This window comes from Paroedura picta, chromosome 18 (assembly GCF_049243985.1).
Source record: "Paroedura picta isolate Pp20150507F chromosome 18, Ppicta_v3.0, whole genome shotgun sequence".
Taxonomy (NCBI): domain Eukaryota; kingdom Metazoa; phylum Chordata; class Lepidosauria; order Squamata; family Gekkonidae; genus Paroedura; species Paroedura picta.
Window position 1 is genome coordinate 11329830 of NC_135386.1, and position 23479 is coordinate 11353308.

The 23479-nt window shown below is 47.4% G+C and overlaps 1 long non-coding RNA gene across 1 annotated transcript in view; it reads right to left on the reverse strand.

Moving 5' to 3' along the window:
• LOC143827741 (uncharacterized) overlaps positions 1-10469 on the reverse strand; it is a 32402-nt gene extending 21933 nt beyond the window's left edge. The window contains exon 1 of the long non-coding RNA XR_013227400.1: positions 10133-10469. This is a non-coding gene — a long non-coding RNA (uncharacterized LOC143827741). The remainder of the gene's footprint in view (positions 1-10132) is intronic.
• Positions 10470-23479: the final 13010 nt, after the last annotated feature.

Genomic DNA, 23479 nt, shown 5'->3' on the forward strand with positions numbered 1-23479 from the left:
CAGAAAATCTGTGAAGGATTCCCGATCCCTACATCCAGCAGAGGTTCATTCATTACTTGAGTCTCCTCTTCTAATGGCTTTCTTCCTTTCGTTCTCTCTCTCTCACTGCTCGCTTCTTCCCCTCCCCCACCCGCCTCCTGTTAATGGCATGCAAATCGCCTCATTTGCATGTTTCTCTCTGTCAATAGGAGCTGCCTGGCGCTGGCTCAGTAATGCAGAAAGGAGCGTGTCGCTCCGCCCATCAAGGCGATGAAAGATTTGCTCCGAGACGGAGCCGGGGCAGAGACAGGCAGCAGATGCGGCCGACGTGCCCTTCAGCTGAGCGGCAGCCTCTCGGATCCAGGGCGCCTGGCATGGCTCCGCTTGGCAGGGCATCTACTGCAAGATGGCGGCTGCTGGGGGGGACTCCGTTGCTCGGAGGCCAGGGCACCAGGGGAGGAGGGAAGGCACAGCGACCCCGCAGAGGTGCTCCGCTCCCATGCCTCTTCCACTCCCCTGGCCAGGCCTCCTGGGCGAACCAGGCTATGGGGCTCACGCAGAGGAGGGAGAAACTGCCGCCGGGGCCCTTCCCCCAGGCCTGGCCACAGGTCCCCCTCCGCTGGGCACGGAGTCTGAACCTGGAGCCCCATGTCTCCAGCCGCCCAGCAGCCGCTCCCGCCTTCCTTTCGCAGCCCCGCGGCTCAGCCTCGATAGCTGAAAGCCTTGGGTCTTGTCTAAGGGGACCAGATTTTAACATTGGTAAAGCGAGACACCATTGACTGGGGGTGGTGGTGGTTTGGTCTATAAATCTGGTCTATATGGAGCAACAAAAAGTTCCATAGAACGCATAGAACGCAAAAATAGTATTGTAATATTTTTTTTTAAATTTCAACGTAAGTACAATTTGCCAGGTACCCCCAGATGTCCCTCCAAAAGTGGGACAATCTGGTCACCTTTGTCCATTGTGCAGCTGTCGAGGTACACTCCCGGGGCAAGAAAGAAAGAGCTCTTTGGGGAATCTGAGCTTGCTTCCGGATATCTGGAACTCAGAGAAAGCCTCAGCTGACCAAGATCCAAAGACACCACTTGGTGCTAAGAAAGCCGAACCCTCTGTGGGCGAGGTGCTCCTAGGAATTCTCTTTGCCTGTTTGCTAGAACCCGGTGGATTCTAAAGCCCTGCTGGTAAGAGTTGGTTCTTAGATGCCACTTTTCTGTCCCCGAAGGAGGCTCAAAGCGGCTTACAGTCGCCTTCCCTTTCCTCTCCCCACAACAGACACCCTGTGAAGTGGGTGAGGCTGAGAGAGCCTTGATATTACTGCTCAGTCAGAACAGTTTTATCAGTGCCGTGGTGAGCCCAACTGGCTGCATGTAGGAGAGTGCAGAATCAAACCTGGCTCACCAGATTAGAAGTCCGCACTCCTAACCACTACACCAAGGTGGCTCTCTTACTCATATACATTCATCCACAAAATAAAACCAGAACCTTATTTTATCATCTCTCCTGCTGTGTATTCTCAGTGTCGGGGTGGTGGTGGCTGTATTAAGACACTCCCAAACTCAGCGGGTTCACACGGATTTGAACCATTGGAGAAAGAAACAGAGTTAGAAAGGACTGTGCAGGCCATCTAGTCCACCCCCCTGTGCAATACAGGACAGCCCATCAGATATTTTGAAAATCCCAATGTTTAACACTTAATGGATTTTACTTGTCCTTTTACAGTCTATATTTTTCCCTTTGAAAAGTGGGTTTTGGAAAAGTATCCTAGACTCCCCCAACCACCCCAAAGACCAGCATTTCTTTTCAGGTATTCGGGGACTTTCTGCATGCAAAGCAGATGGTGAGACAGGCTGCCCCACTGAAAGCGTGCTTGTGTGTGTGTGTGTTAAATCCTCGCCTCTCGCAAATAATCACAGCATCAGCAAGTGGTACTTTAAAGGTCTCTGCCCGAAGGTATCTGCAATCTCTTTTCCACAGTTCTGTACTTTTAAATTCACTGTCCATCTGGAATTAAGCCCTGCACCCAAAAACCACTTTCTAGGAAGTAAATTCCCATTGGCACTCGCTTCCCATCACAACAGTTGTGCCCTCTTCCATGAAAAGCAATGCAGATCGTGTGGGTGGAGTCTAGACCAGCAACAGAGAGGAGAGCGTGTGAAGGGGAGAAGGAATAAAGGTTGAATCTGAGAAAATGAGATGTAGAAAATGCTGTTCAAAATCATGCCTCCCTTTTTCCTCCTCCAGCTACTGGATGTCTGACTCCTACAATATCAGCTCAGAAATTGTATGTCATTGTATGACAGACATCATTATATGACATAGACAGGTGCCTTTCTGTGACATGTGTATAAATGTGTATAAATAGAGGGTGTGTATAAATATGTGTGCCTATATAATAATGTTGGGACTAAAATCGCTAGGGGGATCCAGTATTAAGCTTTACAAAAACAATTTTTCTTATAGGGATGTGATTTAAACGTGGGCTTCATCTATAATTTCATTATTTGCTTTTTAAAGAATTTAGAACAGTGTGGTTCTATAGCTAGAACACAAAACAATCCTAAACAATTTCAATTGGCTGCAATCAAACTCCATTAAACTGATCCATATTTTAATTGAACTAGAAGATGGAATCGTGGGACAATGGTGCCATACTTTAAAACTCACCCCTCCTTATACTAAACCCCAATATGCAGTAAACCACCATATCAGGTAGAAAATGGCTCTAAGGCTTTCTACCTGAAGTGCTAGCTTTCCAAAGGCAGGATTTTAAAAAAAACAGAGAGTAGAGTAGGATCACTTGCTTGAAATTTCAAGTCATACAACACTAGAACTGCTCCAGCTTTACTATCTAATTCTCAGTAACCCGTAGAATATCTCAGAGATAAGGATCATAACCCCCTGGCTTCACATTCATACAAACTGCATACCTTTGAGTGTGGGGGTGCTGTGATTCTGGCAAACCTGCCTGCCTATTTTCAACCATCAATTTTAAAGAAAAGTCCTGTGTGACCCAGAAGTTTGCATAAGCTCTCATAAGTAGAGACAATGTATAAGAAAGGAACCCTTTGCCTGTTTTGCTTGTTTCTTTCTTGTGGCTGAAAGGGTCTTTCCATCCATGGTCAGTATCAGAATGGCTAGCCATTTCTACCCTAGAGGGTATCTCCTGAATGGGGGTGGGGTGAAATAACAATTGCTATAGATCGTGAAAGTTCCGCCTAAACAGATTTAAGTTTCATTGCTCAGATAGATTGCTCTTGTTAAAAAAAATAAATAAATAGAGAATACTCTTCTTGAAAATGCTGTTCAAAATCATGCCTCCCTTTTTCCTCCTACAGCTACTGGATGTATTTTATGGCAAGGCAAAGAGCCTTGTGTCACTCTGGCCAGCTGGCTGCCCTCACTAAGCCTCCAAGGAAGATGGGGTCTAGCTTTGCACCAAACTGCTTGCACACATGCTTAACTTATATCCTAGTGGGAGGAGAACTTGGCATAATAGGAACATTATTTTAATGGCAAGTAATATCTCAGCTCGTGTCTTATACTTGGAATACATCCAGCGTCCCATTCTAGCCAGTTGCTCTTCTGGGAATGTTGCTTTGTCCCATAACATCTGGCTAAGGGCACAGTCTCTTTAAGCGAAAGGTGTTTTAACAGCCAAGTGGGAAGAATCTCCTAGGCCCAGAGAATGGGAATTCTAAGGACTGCAGAACTGCAGCTCCCTGGGGCTTCCGTCTAGCTAACCAGTTCCTCTTTGTTTCAGAAAGAATGTTGTGTGACCGGCAGGACTGCACAGGCTCATTCTTCCCCCAGCAGCCGTTGGTTTTTGGAAGCCTTCTCTGTTTCTCGTAACTATGCATACTGACTTCGGAGCAAGCACCTTCAGCCAGAATGGCAGAGCACAGGATCAGGGCCAGGAGAGAGAGAGAGAGAATGGAACAGAATAGAGGTGGTTTGAATGAAATAGACTGACTATTGAAACAACGCAGAAAGGTTGCTTCTGCGAGGCGTTTTGTTCAGCTGATTCATGAATGGGAATAGAAAGAAATCACCGGGGCGTATTTTTCTCTTCCGGGTCTTATCCCGCCTGTGCCGCACTGGCCGTGGGGCAAATAAAGCACAAGGGAGAGGTTCAAAGGTGGTTTTAAAAGCATCTCGTGTCCAAACGCTTCGAATATACAAGTGGGTCGCCATGTTGGTCTGAAGCAGGACAACAAAATCAGAGTCCAGGAGCACCTTTACGACCAACAAAGATTGATTCAGGGCGTGAGCTTTCAAGTGTGTGCAGTAGGTCTGAGGAAGAGTGCTTGCACTCGGAGGCTCACGCCTTGAATAAATCTTTGTTGGTCTTAAAGGTGCTCCTGGACTCTGATTTTGTTGTTTGAATATACAGCAATCCTAAAAGGGCCCTTTAGGAATCCCACTGCCTGGGATTGTACTGGCCAGCACTGGCCAGCATTGGGATTGCACTAAAACTCCAGCCTGCAGCCCTGCATGAAACCTCCAGTGCAGAAACGGTCAAAGAGACTGTTCGGCCTCCTGGCCCATGCAAAAGCCTCTCGCTCCAGTCAGCTTTCATCTCCCAGCCCCAGAGGCGAATGCGAGGGCACAGCGGAGCGGAAGGCCCTTGTAAACGGCTCGCTTTCCCTTTGACGCCTTCTCCAAAGCCGTGCGAGCCGTGCTGCCCTCTGCGACGCCCAGTCAGCTCCTCTCTCTGCGGGGGAATGCCAAGCGGGCGTCTGCCTTTCTCCGTCTCTCTGCAGCAAGGGGCCCGCCTCAAAAGGCCGGAGTGGGAGACGCCCAGCGTGCGACGGCGTTTGTCGTAGACGGCCTCATGTCTGGAGACGAGCGGACCAACACTTCTGCTTTCTCCGTTGCTCAACTGATAGGCCCACAACGAGTAGCCAAGTCAGCCAGATGAAGCCTCTGGTCCAGGGCAGTCTACCAGACACTGGGGAGGCTGAGCTTGCCAGAAATAAAGAGCCAGTTTGGTGTCGTGGTTAGGAGTGCGTACTTCTAATCTGGCATGCTGGGTTTGATTCCGCGCTCCCCCACATGCAACCAGCTGGGTGACCTTGGGCTCACCATGGCACTGATAAAATTGTTCTGACCGAGCAGTGATATCAGGGCTCTCTCAGCCTCACCCACCCCACAGCATGTCTGTTGTGGGGAGAGGAAAGGGAAGGCGAGTGTAAGCCGCTTTGAGCCTCCTTCGGGTAGGGAAAAACAGCATCTAAGAACCAACTCTTCTTCTTCTTCTTCTTTCAAAATCCCATCCAGCTGTTTGTCCTCTCCCTGCAGGTTCTCACTTGATTTCTTGGTTGCTCCTCAGTGATGCATAGCCAAAAGGGGGCTACCTGCCTGTAGGAGGGGCAGCTGTGCGGGTGGCTGAATCATCCCAGAAGGGTGCTCTTCCTCACTCAGTTTCTGTGCCTTTGGATATCCGTTTTGTCCCTGAAGCTCAGGGATCCAAAGAGGCCATTTCGATGTGTATATCTGAGTCTTCCAGAACAGCTCCGGCCGCAGAGACCCAGGTTCACATTCCCACCAAGGCATGAAACTCACTGGGTGACCTTAGACCAGGGGTAGTCAACTTGTGGTCCTCCAGATGTCCATGGACCACAATTCCCATGAGCCCCTGCCAGCACCTGCTGGCAGGGGCTCATGGGAATTGTAGTCCATGGACATATGGAGGACCACAGGTTGACTACCCCTGCTTTAGACCACTCACTTTGTCTCAACCTACACTTCCTTACAGTGCTGTTGTGAGGATAAAAAGAAAAGGAAAAGAGAAAAGGAAAAAACTGTAGACACTGGCAGGGGCTCATGTAGTTCTGGTTCATGGACATTTGGAGAGCCACAGTTTGGCCACCCCTGGCAAACTCCATGGAGGAAGGGCAAGGCAAGCAAGGGATTTATAGGCAATGCCCCATTATGGTTGATATACCACCTTGAAGGGGAACATCCACAGGACTTCCAAAGCAATGCCACATGCTCAGTCTAGCTCTTTCCACATATTCACATTCAGCTTACCAAGGACTGAGGCATGAGATTATAAGAGAAATCAAGTTTGCACATATGTTAAAGTAGCTGAACTGTTTTTTAAAGTTCTCAGGGGCCTGTATACAGTGACATTGTCCTTGTCTGTTGGGTTTTTTGTCTGACAAGTAGCATTCAACACAGGCAGGCTCACATGCATGTTCTAAATTGTACTCTGGCCATATTAGGAAAAAAGAAAGGCCACAAGGAAAAGCCAGGGCCTTAGCAAAGTTGGAGATGCCCACTTGAACCACAAGGAAAGTCGGGTATCAATGCTTTAATAAATACTATTTGGCTCCCTTTCAAGCATCAAAACTGCTCAGTGTATCATTCTCTTGTTGCAGTCTCTACCCCAGACACAATTTATGGTGGGAAATATTATTTATTAGTTACATTTATAGACCACCCTTGCCAAACCAGTCATCTCGGGGTGGTTTATATCAATTGGTAAAAAATACAACTATTAGTATAAATAAAATAAAAATAGTTATGCAGAATTTTTGGTCATGGGTCATTTATTTATCTAGGGCATTTTTACCGTGTCCTTCCTCTAAGGAGCTTGAGGGACCATACCTTACTCTCCTCTCCTCTATTTCATCCCCTCAACAACCCAGTGGGTTGAGTTAGGCTGAGAGAGGATGACTGGCCCAATTTCGTGAGAAGCAGGGATTTGAATCCAGAATTCCCTGGTCCAAGCCCAACATCTTAACTACTCAACAGTAGCTCTTATACAGTGTAGTTAAGGAGGTAGGATGCTTCTGGACGGACACACACACACACACACACACACACACACACACACACACACACAAGCAACACAAAATGAGAAACAGGGAAAATGAAGATGAATAATACTTGTTTCCTCATTTTCTGGCTTCCTTCCCCATTGTCTATTTTCCCCCCCAGTCTGCTTACTGACTTCTTCACAAGTAGAGAACATGTTTGTTTTCTTGCAACCACAAATTTATGGTGAATCAGAATGGTTACCCCCATATTGTAGATGGGCACCAAAACAAAGCCAACTTCGCTAAGGCCCTGGCTTTTCCTTGTGGCCTTTCTTTTTTCCTAATATGGCCCGAGTGCAATTTAGAACATGCATGTGAGCCTGCCTGTGTCGACTGCTACTTGTCCACCTCACTAGCTTATGGCCAAGGCAAGATTCGGACCAGGGACATCTGTGGGAAGTTTCTTGGCTGAAAGCTCACCAGCTTTTAGCCTACCCTAGAGTAAGCCTCATGAGCAGAAGTCCCATGACAAGTGACAAAAGGCATTTGAAAGTCAATGTCATCTTTTCTCCAATTGTTTGGGAGAAGTAGCCATGGTGATTTCATGGGGATTGTGATGCTGTTTGGATTATATGATGCTTTAATTTTGGATCAGCTGATTTCTAAAAAAAAATGTATTATTTAGAACACGGAAATTGTAGTGTTCATCTGTTTCTAAGAATCTAGTTTCATTTTGAAACACTGTCATTCATCTGGAAGTTCTGGTGAACTTTACATACATAAATATTCCAGCAAAATAAGTTTTGTTTTGATACCTGGGCTCTAATAATATTTTGGCCAGTTTAATCAGACCCGCTTCCATTAATATCAGCCTATCTTGGGACATCACGTTTGCATATCCAAAATGCTGCTTAAAATTTTAGTGTTCACTCTCTGCATTCATTTCTGTTTAGTTCTTGAGAGGTTCAGAAGCCATCGTTGCAATATAACCATAATTCAAACCACAGACCTAGCAATATTAAGGACTGTATTCTCCAACAGGAACCTATCTGGTGGCTGAGATTATTTGACGTGGCCCTGCCTCTGAAGTTTAGTTTACTTATCCATTCCTTATATATTTATCCTACTCTTCCTCCAGGGAGAGGAACATGGAGAGGAATGATCCCTTATTTCCCTCACTGGTTGGCTTTGCTCTCCCTCCCTCCCCCCCCCCCCAGTCCTAAAAATAATTACAGACTTCTGTCCATTGATTTCTGTGGGCTTAGAAGGCTCTGACTCTGCTGTGGATTGCACTGAGAGTGTCCTACCTTGCCAAAGGGCTGTGAGGCTGAAAGAAGATAAAAACCCTCAAGCCACGTAAAATGTGCTGCAGGGACTGTTAAATACAGGGAATAACTTTGTTTGTTTATTAGATTTGTATGTCACTCTCCCAAAGCCGGCTCAGGGTCATAAACAACATATATTATATATATATATATATATATATATATATATATATATATATATATATATATATATATATATATATATATATATATATATATATATATATATATATATATATATATATATATATATATATATGATAAAAATTAGAAATGTTCATTTAACTCTAGAACAATTCATCAAAACCTTTAAAACCATCAAATTCGAGCAGTTGTTGGGTTGTCTGCATCACTCCCCAGAGGGGGTCCTTGGGCAATTCTCAATGGGTGTTCTGATGGAGGGGGGGGCATTCATTATATATTATCATTTCACTGGCCCCAACCAAATGTTTGGCGGAAAAGCTCCATTTTATGGGCCCTGGGGGAATGTGCTGGCTCCAGCAGGGTCCAGATCTTCAGAAAATGTCCTGGCCCAGGTTGAGGCCAGATGTACTTCCTTAGGGAGTACCACTAGCTGGTTGGTACTGGCTGAGCATGATGTACTTCGGCTATGTAGCTGAGTACAGAAATAAAAGCGATGCCATTGAAGCTGTATACAATATGGCTATTAGGGGAACCAAATATCATAGCATCTATTTGTAAAATCAACAGAAAAGAATTAAGTCAGTATGTTTATTTGAAAGAAATGTTTACATTTCCTTGTTTCTTTGAACAATTCTCCCATGTATTTTACTTGTGACTGAGGACTGGGGGGGGGGGGGAGGAACCCACCATTTAAAGATTTAACCTCCTTATTACCCACACCCTTTCCTCCACCCGTTTTGTTTTTCTAGCTTCTTAAATAGGAAAAAGTAATCAAACAGAAAAAGAGCAAACAGAAAACAGATCATCAATCAATACTTGGAAAATATTACTGTCCTTCAATGAAGGTTCTAAATCCACCCGTTTTGGAGAAGGCCATTGGAGTAGCATGATTTAAATGTGTCTGTGCCTGTGAGTTTCCGTTTTTGTGCCTGTGTGTGTAAAAAGAGGCTATCAGAGAAGGAATCTTCCTTCACAAGGATGTTGATATGCTGGTTTTTAAACCAGAGAAAATCAAAAGCCTTTTCAAGCATAAGGAGATATCCCAGGTCATTTATTACCTTGGGAAAAGATAACAGAAAGATCCTTAGGAAGGAAGGAAGGAAGGATCTCTCAGTGCTTCTTGTGGGCTCATGCATGCCCCCCCCCATTCTGCTTAAACCCCCAGCAAGCCAGGCTATACCCCTTTGTGTCCTGTTCTTGCATCCTGACCTTCTCCTGACCTCTCTTCACCCTGAAGGAGCAGGCGGTCTCCCAGCCCACCCTTGACAGTGATACCAGTCCATGGTAACTGTAATGCCTACACATAAGGGGGGGGGGGGACTTTTTTGTTTATTCCAACAGGCCTGAAATGCCTCCACTTTTGTTGTCTTTGATCCCAGGTTAAAAAGTGACTATTTATGCTAAAGGTAGTCTGGCACAACCTTCTAGGGTGGCCAGGCAGCTGAACCCCCTTCCAGCACCCTGTCCCCAGAAGAGCACAACTTTGGGGGCCACAGAGGCCAGATCAAAGGGCCCAAGTGAAGGACAACTGTTTGAGAAAGAGAGGAAGGAAGGAAGGAAGGAAGGAAGGAAGGAAGGAAGGAAGGAAGGAAGGAAGGAAGGAAGGGAGGGAGGGAGGGAGGGAGGGAGGAAGGAAGGAAGGAAGGAAGGAAGGAAGGAAGGAAGGAAGGAAGGAAGGAAGGAAGGGAGGGAGGGAGGGAGGGAGGAAGGAAGGGAGGAAGGAAGGAAGGAAGGAAATAGGACTCAGGGCTAAGGGAAGGAAGGAAGGAAGGAAGGAAGGAAAGAAATAGGACTCAGGGCTAAGGGAAGGAAGGAAGGAAGGAAGGAAGGAAGGAAGGAAGGAAGGAAGGAAGGAAGGAAGGAAGGAAGGAAGGAAGGAAGGAAGGAAGGAAGGACAAAATGGAAACGAGTTTTCTCCTTACCTGGGCGCAGGTCTGGCTCTGCGTTGAGATTTGGGAGTGGGGGTGGCAAACTTGCCTCTCCCCTTCTCGTTTTTATTCTTGGTTTTTTAATGAATGACAGGCCCTAAGCCGCCAAGTTGACTGATGTTGGCTTTTGTAAAAAAACCCAGGGCAGGTCACCCCCACTGGCAGAGGGTCCGGGAGGCGCTGGGGCCGGCCTAGCCTAGCCTGGCGCAAGCACCCGGCCGCCACCCTCCGCAGCTTTGGTGCGGCCAGAACAGATACCCAGACAGGGAACAGAGAGATAGAGGGAGAGAGATGTAGGCAGAGCAGGGTAATTTGAGTGCTTAGGGAACCACGAAAGGAGGCTGTGAAGTTTTCAGCCAAGGCCGCTAAATGGTGCCAAGTAAAGAAAGCGGGGAGGGATTGGGGCAAGGGGGGGGGAGAGGGCCGGATAAAGAGCGATTGTCGCCGCGGGACAAAAGGCCGGCTGGGAGAGGCCCGTGGCCAAGCGCTCGTCGGCTGAACTTGAACTTGGAAGCGGGGGTGGGGGGGTCTTTGTCTGCCGCTGGGACAGCCTGAGAACCATCAAGGGGGCACCTCGGGGCGGCCTGTCTGAGTCTGGGAAGGGGAGGCCAATGGCCAAGCAGGCGGCCAGAGGGGAGAGGGGTGTCTATGTCCAGGGCTAATTGAGAGGGGGGAGCCCCTCCCTGCTTGTCCAGCCCCCCCCCCATGAGTGCAAGCCACCTTCGGGCAAGGGGGAGTCAATGGGAGTTCTTTCTTGGGGAGGGCAGCCTGAGCCCCTGCCCCCGCTCAATGCCCCCTGGCATGAAGGTGACCGACTCCCAAGCCAGTCCAGGGGGCTTCACGCTCGTGTGTCTCTGCGGGCCCATCTCACTTCCCGACACCAGCCTCTCCCGCGGTCTCCCTCGGCCCAGCGAACCCTCAACTGTGGCATCCCTCCTTTCCAGTTCGCAACTCTCCCAAGGGCGGAGCCTCGAAATGGTCTGGGGTTCCCTCGTCCCCGAGGAAGAGCTCTGTGGGATGCAGAAGCTGGCTGGCTTGGTAATAATAATAAATAATAAATAATAAATAATAATAATGATGATAATAATAATAAATAATAATAATGATGATGATGATGATGATGATGATGATGATGATGATAATAATAATAATAATAATAATAATAATAATAATAATAATAATAATAATAATAATAATAATAATAATAATAATAATAATAATAATAATAATAAACAGCCTGACTGGCTTGGTCCTAATAATGATAATGATAATGATAAACCCCCAAACCAACTCCGCACATGACTGAAGTTTGGGTTTCTGGGTTCTGTTTGAATCGGACCAGCTTGGTTTCTTGAGAGCTTTTGGTTGCATGGGCCTCCCCTCTCTGGCCCAGGGCAGGAAGAGCTGCGAAGTCGGGCTGGGGGGGGGGGGGGGCTCCTGAATCTCTCCTCTCTCTCCTCTCCTCTCCTCTCCTCTCCTCGTGGGCCGGGGGGGCGGGGGGCGGCCGGCTCCTTGCATTCCCCCGGAGGAGCTCTTACTGGCCGGGGGGGGGGGGGCCTGGAAGGAGCCGGTTCTCACACTTCGCGGGCCCAGCCGGGATTCTCCGCACGTCGCCGCCGGGTCTCCTCTCGCCGCTATTCACCGTATAATTGAATGTTAATGGCAGCTGAGGATGAGGTCATTGGAGCCGGCTTTTCTCACACATTTTCCATGCAAATCCGCTCTGCCCTAAACAAATTTGAATAAAACCTCCATTGTCCGATCCCTCTATGGATACTCACGCTCACACCCACACCCCCCCACACACACACACTTCCAGAAAAGTTCCCCAACAAGAGACAGCGCGAGGGGGGGGGGGGTTGGGTGTGCTGGCGGGGAAAGATGGGGAAGGGGGGAGGCTGGCCAGCTTGCTTGCCCCCCCCCCCGCCCCGCAGCCCCCAAGTGAGAAAAGAAACGAGAAGAAAAGGCCAGTCGGGGACAAGCCTGCAAGTGAATGGAAGGAGGGAGGGGGGGGCGGGGTCGCCAGGCTCCGCAGGAGAGCCCGAAATGTTTTAAATTTTATACTATTTTAGCTATCAATGATTCTTTTATGTACTTTGTTAATGCCAGATGTTTTTATGCATTTTGCAATTTGACTACTGGTCTAGTACCGTAATAATAAAGACTTGAGGCCTCCAGCTAGTTCAGGGTCGCTGCTAGAGGAAGCCATCAAAGTCGCAGAGACAGCTCTGGAAGAAGGACCCCCCCCCCCCATTCATTCATCTGTGTAAAAATTTAATCCTACTGTCCCGGGGTTACAGATCCGGAATATCTTGCATGTCTGCTTTGGGCAGCCCAGGCTCGTTCCCCCAGCGGGGTTTGCTCTTAAATGTCCACCTTCCTCATATAAACAAGAGTTAGCCCTCCTGGGCTGCATGTTCTGGTCCAGATAATAATATGGAATAAGGACCAGCTCTGCTAGGAATCGCAGGCCACCCCGCAGGACCCATGAGGGTTAACTGGTGATATGGCTCAACCGTGGCATCCCTTGCATTTGTTTGGATTTCTATGCTGCTCCTCTCCAGAAAGGTCTCAGGGCAGTGAAGGAGAACAATTGACATCTAAACATTAAACTAATAAAAAGGTTTCTAAACCTGCAGTTGCTCCAGCTTCAGGTTTCTCTGTGGTGCTTGTGCATAGGGAGTTTGCAATCAGGGAGAAATAGCAGGCTGGGTGGCAAGCCCATTGCTGTGATGTTACCTATGAGGTCATTTCAGAAATTTTAGATATAAATAAATATATTTCTTGCATGGTATGTAAGATTGTACGTACAAGATGAAATTGTACCCCTTCCCACCCCTTCCCATTAATTGAGAGTCTTCTATTCTAAATAAGCAAACCTTCATGAAGAAAAGTTTCTTTGCTAGAAAAGTCAGCTGCTACACCAGGAACAAAATTAGGACTGAAGTACAGAACACAGGACAAGAGTTCTAGGGTCAGGGAGGATGTCGCCCTCCCTGGGAACACAAACCAGATACATCATAAAGCGGTCTCTCAACATGGTGATAACAAACCTAGGTGCTAATGGGATGGGAAGGGTGAGAAGGAGGGAAATCAAACAGGACCAGAGGGGAGGAAGGGAGAGGTGTGGAATATAAGGGCAGCTGGCATCTTCAGAACACAACAAAGCTAAATGACCTTGGACATCAGAACCGAATGCCTCTGGGTGTATCAAGGCATTAGAGCAAAACCACGAAGACTATAATAATGAATGGCAAAAAGACATTATCTGTGGCTTTTGGGGCCCCATGTCTATCCCTGATGGCCCCACTGGGTTAATGGCAAGGGTTGGGCCCAGAAAGATTATCTGGGGCCTCAACACTTTTCAGTACTGGTGCTCAATCCTAGAATTTAGAATGTAAGCACAGATTTTAGGAGTACCTCTAAGCAGGTGCAGAATACAATTCATTCTTTCTTTCAAATGTCTGACAGCGGTTTACAAAATCCATAAAAACAATAAAATCCCCTAAAATCACTCAGTAACAAATTAGAACAATAACATAATATCAAGATGGCGGACAATAAAATACGTACCCACTCCCCTCTCCGTTCAGCATGGGCCTATCCCTCTCTGTCTGGGAGCCAGGAACTTAGTTGGTTTCAGCTAGAGATGCGCAGCTGGCAACGCCAGGTCCCACTCTGCCCTCAACCATACGCCTGGCAGAAGAGCTCTGTCTTGCAGGCTCTGCGGAAACCTGACAAATCCCGCAGGGCCTGTAGCTCTTCTGGGAGGCCATTCCACCAGGCTGAAAAAGCCCTGACCCTGGTCGAGGCCAGGCATATGTCCCGGGGGCCCGGGACAACCAGTAAATTCATACCCACAGAGTGAAGAGCCCTGCGGGGGGCATAAGCAGATAAGAGGTCCTGCAGGTAAGTAGGACCCAGGCTGCGTAAAGCATTAAAGGTTAAAACCAGAACCTTAAACTTGATCCGGAAGCAGACTGGTCACCAGTGCAGATGGCGAAGCACCGGCTGAATATGGGCCCTCCACGGTGTCCCAGTGAGGACCCTTCCTACCACCACAAGATAGCAAACACTTCTTCCCCTAAGGTGCTAAGTTCGATCTTTGATTGAGTATATTTTTAACTTTTTCTTTTGACCTTTCAAAGAATATTTTCCAGCACAGATCAACAAAAGTTAAGTACAGCCCTTTTTTACAATCCATTACAATTATCGGAAGAAAAACAGAATTTCAGCTGGTCACTCAAATGTAGCAGGAAGAAGCAAACAAACGTTACCTATATCATACAGTTGTAACTGTTACAAAATGTAAATGTCCACATACCCTGTGTGTGTGTGTGTGTGTTAGAGCAGGGATCCTCAACCTGTGGCCCTCCAGATGTTCATGGACTACAGTTCCCATGAGCCCCTGCCAGCGAATGCTGGCAGGGGCTCATGGGAATTGTAGTCCATGAACATCTGGAGGACCACAGGTTGAGGATCCCTGTGTTAGAGCATGTGCCAAATCTCTTGTGTGAGTCACCAAATGATGTCTACTTTTCTATAGTTATTTATATAACAGGAATTCTGTGCAGGTGTAATTTGTGCAATTATTTTGTCAGCTATTAAAATCTCCCACATCATATTATACGGAGCCTTTATGTCAAGTGTAAGTTTGCTTTTTCAAAATTTATCCATTTGCATTTTTTGGCAGCTAAAGATGGAAGGTTATTAATTTATATGCTGGATATTATTTATATGATAGCATAGTCGCATGTACATGGAATTTCACAGAGATCGGTTCCTTCCCTGAGGAACTTACAGCTACCATATCATCTGATAAATGTTTTAAATTTAAATTTTAAAAATATATTAAAAATTAATTAACTCCCTCCCATTCAGGAAAGGCTTCCAGGGCTGCCTGGTGTAGTATAATCCTATAAAGAAATGTGCAATGCTGCTAGCCAGGAGAAGGATTGACTGTAGGTTTCCTAATGCAAAGTTGTGCCATTAAACAGCCAGGCCTGTGTGGATCTTTGACTGCTCAGGCCTTCACCAAGAAAAAATGAAGAACAAAAATGTGTTTGCATAGGTTTGGTTAGGAATACAGGACTTCTACAATCAACGATAATTGGTAATTGATAATCCAAACTCAATCTTTTGTGTGCTATTTGTCAGCTGGCATCAGCCGTAAGAAACAACTAATTTAGCAGAAATCACGTTTTATGTATTATCAGAGTATATGAGGAAATACTATATTCAGCCCACTAGTTATGATCCTCAAAATGCTTCCACCTACATTGGGGTCACCTTGGATATAACAATGTATTTTGGATGCCCAAGCAAAATGTTTCTATTTACACAAACTTGTAACTTAGTGGTTCTGCCCTTTTTTGCTGTTTTTATGATTTGCTGTTAGCCTACTGACTTTTAGAAATATAATTTTGAGTGCCCAGCAGTGGCGTACCTAGTCTATTTAGTGCCCAGGACAGGCAGGTGGACAGGGCTTGGAGACGCAGGGGTAGGGCATGGTGACATGTGGACAGGTTTGGGTGAGGATGGGGCTTGGTGACACAGGGGTGGAGGGTGTCTAGGTGGGCTCTGCCACTCAGAATTTGGGGTCCAGGTCTCCTCCATCCCTTGGGAGAAAGCTTGGCCTGGACATCCACTCTGCGGACACCCAAACATGCAGCAGGGCAGGAAATCTGCTCTGTCTAGGAAGCGGTCTGTGGAACTCCTTGCTACAAGTGTATGGCCTTCCTCTCAGGAGCAGCCAAAGAAGGGGTGGCCAGAAGGGAAAACCCAGCCAGCCTGCAGAGCCCACCAGCCCAGAGGGCAGCCCCACCAGGGTGCTTCCAAAGGCGGTCATGTTACCATAAAGGTTACCATAATGGAAGGGTGCCTGACCCAGAGACACCTTCACTCACAGAAGCCCATGACTGGACTCTGAGCAGGTTGATACACCTCAACAAAGCAAGGAAGCCAGGCCAGGTCTCCATCTTGCTTTGGCTTCACTAGATTTCTTTCTCTTGCCTAGAAAAGGAAAAACTTCTTAAAAACTATACCGAACTAACAGCACATAGAACCAAGGACCAAGCACGTTTCGACCCTTCCGGGTCTTCCTCGGTGGTCAAGATTATAATAATACACTCTATATAGAAATATAGAACTCTCTATAATGTATAGCTCAATGGTTGAGTGGGATCCTGAAAGATAAATATTGGAAAATATCAGAATGAGCATAATTAAAAGAAGAGTCTAATAAGTAAATCATTCAAAAATAAGTGGTGACTTACTGTAATGTGTAAATTTCATCCTTTTGCCTTTTTGGAGACAAATTCCTAAAGTCACCACTCAAGCAATTATGTCATATATGTGATTGAATGTCTCTGTGGAAAACAACATGTGGGGTGTACATCTAGGACCCTAAGAACACGAATTTGCGAGCATAGGAGCAACATCAAATGCAAGAAGTTAACAGCTCCCTTGGCAAAGCACTTTGTGGAAGCCGGACACACAGAGCCAGACACACAGCTGTGGAAGCCAGACACACAGCTGCGATTCTGGGCTATTGAATAGGTGTCTACCCGGCAGATATATCATCCAAAGTTTTGAGGAAAAAAGAACTGTTTTGGATATACCAGCAGAACTCTTTTACACATGGCCTTAATGAAGAGATGGACGGGATGTCGGCTTTTTAATATGTATCAAGGTTGTATGTTGTATAAATGTACTTTAGTTTGCAGCTGGGAGACTGGATAAGGTGTCCTCCACCCCCTTTCCCTCCCCTACACACACACATTTTTTTTGCTGGACTTCAAGGCCAGTCCACAGAAGCTGATGCAACAATAGCAGGATTGCATCAGCCTTACAGATGGGCATAAATAGTTTCCTTCCTAATACAATGGTGTAGCTTTTTCTGACACACATGAGATTACACTCTGAGTACTGAACTTAATGACAGCGAAGGTATGTATGGGGATACCCTGTTGGCAATATGGGCAATTTCACCTTTTAAAAAAAAATTCAAAAGAAGTCTCTTATTTTTACAGAGTGGTGATTTTATTATTTTTACAGTGGTGATCCCTTGGCCCCAGATCATCTTCGTCGCTCTCCTCTGTACCCTTTCAATTTTATCAACGTCCTTCTTGAAGTGAGGCCTCCAGAACTGCACACAGTACTCCAGGTGTGGTCTGACCAGTGCCGTATACAATGGGACTATGACATCTTGTGATTTTGATGTGATGCCCCTGTTGATACAGCCCAAAATGGCATTTGCCTTTTTTGCCGCTGCATCACACTGCCTGCTCATGTTTAGTTTACAATCCACAAGTACCCCAAGGTCTCGTTCACACACAGTGCTACCTAGAAGCGTATCCCCCATCCAGTAGGCATGCTTTTCATTTTTCTGACCCAGATGCCGAACTTTACACTTATCTTTATTAAATTGCATCTTGTTCTCATTTGCCCAGATTGTGTTCAGATCTTGCTGAACTCTGTCTCTACTCTATCTCTATCTTCCGGAGTATTTGCCAGTCCTCCCAATTTGTTGTCATCTGCAAACTTGATGAGTAGTCCCTCCACCCCCTCATCTAGATCATTAATAAATATGTTAAAAAGTACCGGGCCGAGCCCCGAGTCCTGAGGTACCCTGCTACTCACCTCTCTCCAGTCTGATGAAACTTAGTGTGTATGTTTTTGCTTGTGTGTGTTTTATTTTATTCATTTATTTTATTTATTCACATTTTATACCGCCCTCCCCAAAGGCTCAGGCCGGTTTACACAGAACTGAGAACTATACAAAGAACCATGCATATAAATAACTATAACGTTAATATTACTAACTGATGATAACAAGGGATCTTCAAAACGATAGAGCAGCAGCACATTATAATCCTTTAGCAGGGAATAGTGATTTAAAGAAAAATTCCCATTAAGGCAGTGGTCCCCAAGCCCCGGTCCAGTGACGGGTACCGGTCCGTGGATCAGACAGTACCTGGCCGCGGCTCCTTCTCGTCCTCCTCCCTGGCTGATGCCTCAGGGTGCTCTCCGGTGGACGCCATGGCTGGGTCTCCCCTTTGGCATGGCACTGCACAGCTGTTGCTGGCAGCACCCCCCAGTGGGCGGCGGGAAGTCAGGGGCGCCGGCGGGAAAGCAAGTGGAGCAGGGGCTCAGGTGGCGGTGATGTCCCTCCGGGCCTCAGTAAAATTGTCAAGCGATGACCGGTCCCCGGTGATAAAAAGGTTGGGGACCCCTGCATTAAGGTATTTATATACCTTAGAGCAGTGGTCCCCAACCCCCGGTCTGGACACCAGTACCGGTCCATGGATCAGTCGGTACTGGGCCACGGCTCCTCCTCGTTCTCCTCCCCGGCTGCTGCCTCGGCTCATCTTTGGTGCTCTCCATGGCTGGGGCTCCCCCTCGGATGGCACTGTGCAGCTGCTGCAGGAGGCGGGAAGTCACGGGTGCCAGTGGGAAAGCAAGCAGAGCAGGGGCTCAGGCAGCGGTGATGTCCCTCGGCAAAAGACTATCCCGCCACCGGGCCTCAGTAAAACTGTCAAGTGTTGACTGGTCCCCAGTGATAAAAAGGTTGGGGACCACTGTGTTAGGGTATTCCTGTAAGCTATCAGGGACTTGAGCCAAGTCCTGCTTCCCTTTGTCTCTCCTCCTCCGCACTACCTCTTAACTGCTCTCAATGTTCCATGCGTCCTGAAGCCTGCTTGTTCCCCAACAAGCCATATTTTTAGAAGCAGTCATTTTTCTTCAGATTTATTACTAAGTCTTTTCCTGCCTGTCTGGGGATATCCGGAGGCTATAGATACAGGGATGCTGGAGCATCTGCTGATTTTGGATTGCACACAACCAACACCTCGCAAGCATCCCTGTCCTATTTGTCAGGCCATCCCTTTCACAAAGCATGCTACAGCATGGCAAGTGAGGAGCAATTTACGGTGTCAGTGGATGGCAGTCCTACTCATCATCTCCTCTAGAAAGACACTGTAGCTGCTCAGCAGCATTCCCCCACACACTGCTGTACCTCAAAGGCTTGCTCTGGCTGTTTGCTTTTCAGCAGTGCCCTCTACCCACTAGACGATGACCTTGGAGTGGGGGAATTGCTTCAGCTGGCTGTAGTGATGCAGGTGTGACTTGCAAGGCAGAAAGAGATGAGGCTGAACCATCAGGATGTTGGATTTTCGTAGGGCAAACTTTAATAAACCCAGAGACATGATGAGTGTCATACCATGGACGAGAATGCTGGAAGGGAAAGGAGCATGTGAAGGGTGGACGCTACTCAAACAGGAGCTATTGCATGCTCAATCAATGACTATCCCAGAAAGACGAAAACACTGCAGGAGCTCTAAGAAGCCTATTTGGATGAACAGAGAACTTCAAGAGGAACTAAGAAAGAAAAGGAAAATGTTCAGGAAATGGAGGGAAGGACAGAGCTCTAAAGAAGAGTACCTACAGGTTACTAGGCACTGTAGATCAATCATCAGAAAGGCCAAAGCTGAAAGTGAGCTAAGATTGGCCAAGGAAGCCCATTGTAACAAGAAAAGATTTTTCAGTTATGTGAGGAGCAAACGTAAAGTAAAGGAGGCAATAGGCCCACTGTTGGGTGCAGATGGACAAACTCTAACGGAAGATGCAGAGAAAGCAGAAAGGCTTAGTGCCTATTTTACATCTGTTTTTTCCCACAGGTCAAAGTGTTTAGGCACATCTAGAGATGGCCGTAGCCAAAGGATAGTGTCTGGGTGGCAGGTTAACATGGATAGAGAGGTTGTCGAGAGGCATTTGGCTGCACTGGAGGAGTTCAAATCCCCTGGTCCGGATGAAATGCACCCAAGAATACACAAAGAACTTTCCGGAGAACTTGCACAGCCCTTGTCCATCATCTTCGGAACCTCTTTAAGGACTGGAGATGTCCCAGAGGACTGGAAGAGAGCAAACGTTATTCCGATCTTCAAAAAAGGGAGGAAGGATGACCCGGGAAACTACAGACCAGTGAGTCTGACCTCTGTTGTGTGGAAGATAATGGAGCAGATATTAAAGGGAGCGATCTGCAAACATCTGGAGGACAATTTGGTGATCCAAGGAAGTCAGCATGGATTTGTCTCCAACAGGTCCTGCCAGACCAACCTGGTTTCCTTTTTTGACCAAGTAACAGGTTTGCTGGATCGGGGAAATTTGGTTGATGTCATTTCCTTGGATTTTAGTAAAGCTTTTGACAAGGTTCCCCATGATGTTCTGATGGATAAGTTGAAGGACTGCAATCTGGATTTTCAGATCGTTAGGTGGATAGGGAATTGGTTAGAGAACCGCACTCAAAGAGTTGTTGTCAATGGTGTTTCATCAGACTGGAGAGAGGTGAGTAGCGGGGTACCTGAGGGCTCGGTGCTCGGCCCGGTACTTTTTAACATATTTATTAATGATCTAGATGAGGGGGTGGAGGGACTACTCATCAAGTTTGCAGATGACACCAAATTGGGAGGACTGGCAAATACCACAGAAGATAGAGACAGAGTTCAACGAGATCTGAACACAATGGAAAAATGGGCAAATGAGAACAAGATGCAATTTAATAAAGATAAGTGTAAAGTTCTGCATCTGGGTCAGAAAAATGAAAAGCATGCCTACTGGATGGGGGATACGCTTCTAGGTCGCACTGTGTGTGAACGAGACCTTGGGGTACTTGTGGATTGTAAACTAAACATGAGCAGGCAGTGTGATGCAGCGGTAAAAAAGGCGAATGCCATTTTGGGCTGTATCAACAGGGGCATCACATCAAAATCACAAGATGTCATAGTCCCATTGTATACGGCACTGGTCAGACCACACCTGGAGTACTGTGTACAGTTCTGGAGGCCTCACTTCAAGAAGGACGTGAGCTCCCCCTCACTGGCAGTCTTCAAGCAAAGGTTGGATACACACTTTTCTTGGATGCTTTAGGATGCTTAGGGCTGATCCTGGGTTGAGCAGGGGGTTGATGGCCTGTATGGCCCCTTCCAACTCTATGATTCTATGATTCTATGATTCTATGATCACAGCTGCTGCATAGCTTTTTGTTGTTGTTGTTGTTGTTAGGTACGAAGTTGTGTCTGACCCATCATGACCCCATGGACAATGATCAGGCCTTCTTGTCCTCTACCATTCCCCGGAGTCCATTTAAGTTTGCACCTACTGCTTCAGTGTCTCCATCCAGCCGCCTCATTCTCTGTCGTCCCCTTCTTCTTTTGCCCTCAATCGCTCCCAGCATTAGGCTCTTTTACAGGGAGTCCTTCCTTCTCATGAGGTGGCCAAAGTATTTGAGTTTCATCTTCAGGATCTGGCCTTCTAAGGAGCAGGCAGGGCTGATCTCAACAGGTCTTGGAAGCTCAGCAGGATCAGACTTGGATGGGAGACCATATTGCCTTGAAAACCTCATGTGGTTGTCGTGAGTCAGCTGTGGCTTCACAGCACTTTCTCTGCCAATTAATAGCATATAATAACTGTACTTATTCTACCTTCCTTCCACTGTGGAGTTCAGGTGCTGTTCTCCTCAAGCCTATTGATTTGCCCGAAGTTTCTGCTGGCTTCACAGAATCACAGAATCATTGGCTTGGAAGGGGCCACCCAGGCCATCTAGTCCAACCCCCTGCTCAACGCAGGATCAGCCCAAAGCATCCAAGTATTTTTCAGCTTAAGCATCTGCTTTTCTTGCAACAGCACTGGCGTCATTTTTGGCTGCCCCGTGAACCATTTCAAATCACTTGTGGGGGTTCACCCGGGAGGGGAGACATCCTGCCATGGCAGCGGGTGCAGATGCCAGAGCCTTGGGTGCTCCCTGATGGATCGGCCATGCAGAGATGATCCATCCAGGTTATGCTGTGCACATGATACTGTTGGCTTATGGCAGCCTTTCTCAGCTTCTTTCCTGTTGAGAAACCCCTGGGACATTCCACAGGCTTTGAGAAACCCCATAAGTGGCACGATCATGCAGAATAGGGTTGGGAAGCACAGCTGTGTAAATGCTCATCTGCAGCCCTTTCCCTCCCCACCCCCTCCAGGCCCATCGTTTGCCTTTCGGGGGTCAACATGACCCCTCACCAGGAACTAGGGGGTGATCCTGGATGCCTCCCTGTCTAGGGAGGCCCAGGTTACAGGAGAAGCAGGTGTGCCGCTCTTCCATCTGCGCCAGGTGAAGCTATGAGCACCCTATCTGTCCTCTGTCTGCTTGGCCACAGTCATCCATGCGACAGTGACCAGATTAGATTTTTGTAACTCGTTCTATGCAGGCCTATCCTAGTTTTTGACCCAGAAATTGCAGCTGGTGCAAAATGCGGCTGCTAGGGTCCTCACAGGAACATCTTGGAGGACCCACATCCAGCCTGCTTGAGGCAGCTTCATTGGCTACCGGTCGCAGCCCAGATAGCGTTCAAGGTCTTGGTATGAACCTTCAAGGCTGCCTGCGGTCTGAGCCCCTCATATCTGCGGGACCACTGATCTCCTTATGCCCCCCTCAGGGCACTCTGCGTGTATGAATCTTCTTGGAGGTTCCCAGCCCACGAGAGGTTTACCTGGCCTCATCCAGGGCTAGGGCCTCTTCGATCCTTGCCCCCACCTGGTGGAATGAGCTCCCAGGAGAGCTGCAAGCCCTGTCAGAACTTTCTACAAAACAGAGCTCTTCCACCAGGCTTTTGGTTGAGTCCAGGGCATAGAAGCTCTGGCCCCTCTCAGAAGATCAGGCTCCTGCTGAGATGGTCCCCCTGAGGCCTGGTATCTGTTGAGCCTGGGAAGGGGGAAAGAGTTATCACCACCCGGGGTGGTTTTAGAGGAGTTTTAATGACTGCATTTGGGGTTTTACTGACTGTTTTATGGAGTTTATGGCATGGAGAGTTTATGGCAAACCGCCACGAGCCATTTGGGAGTGGCAGTATATCAAATGAAATATAAACAAACAATTTATATTTCACCTGCTAAACATTTAACATTTTTTTAATGTAAGAAATTAATTAACAGCCACTCATTTGCAAAACCCCATCAAGACAACCCTTGTCAAGAAAGCCTGGCTTAAGGGATTGCTACTTTATTGTGGCTTGGTGGGTAGTATTCTGCACTGCGACTCTTGAGGGGGGTTCTTGCAATTGCAAGGGTTCTCCGGGTCTCTCTTGGCCCCTCCAGCACTCCTGTCCTTCCTCTTGTGGAGAATCCAGCGGGGGGGGGGGCACACAGGTTGGCACAGGGCCACCTTTGGCAGTGTGGGCAGGCATCTGGCCACCTTGGAAAGCAGTGAGTGTGGGGGGTCACCCAGGCATCCACATTCTTGTGCATCACCAGCCTTTGGTACCCAGTGCGCTCTGTGTACAGAGTGCCACCCTGGGGCTA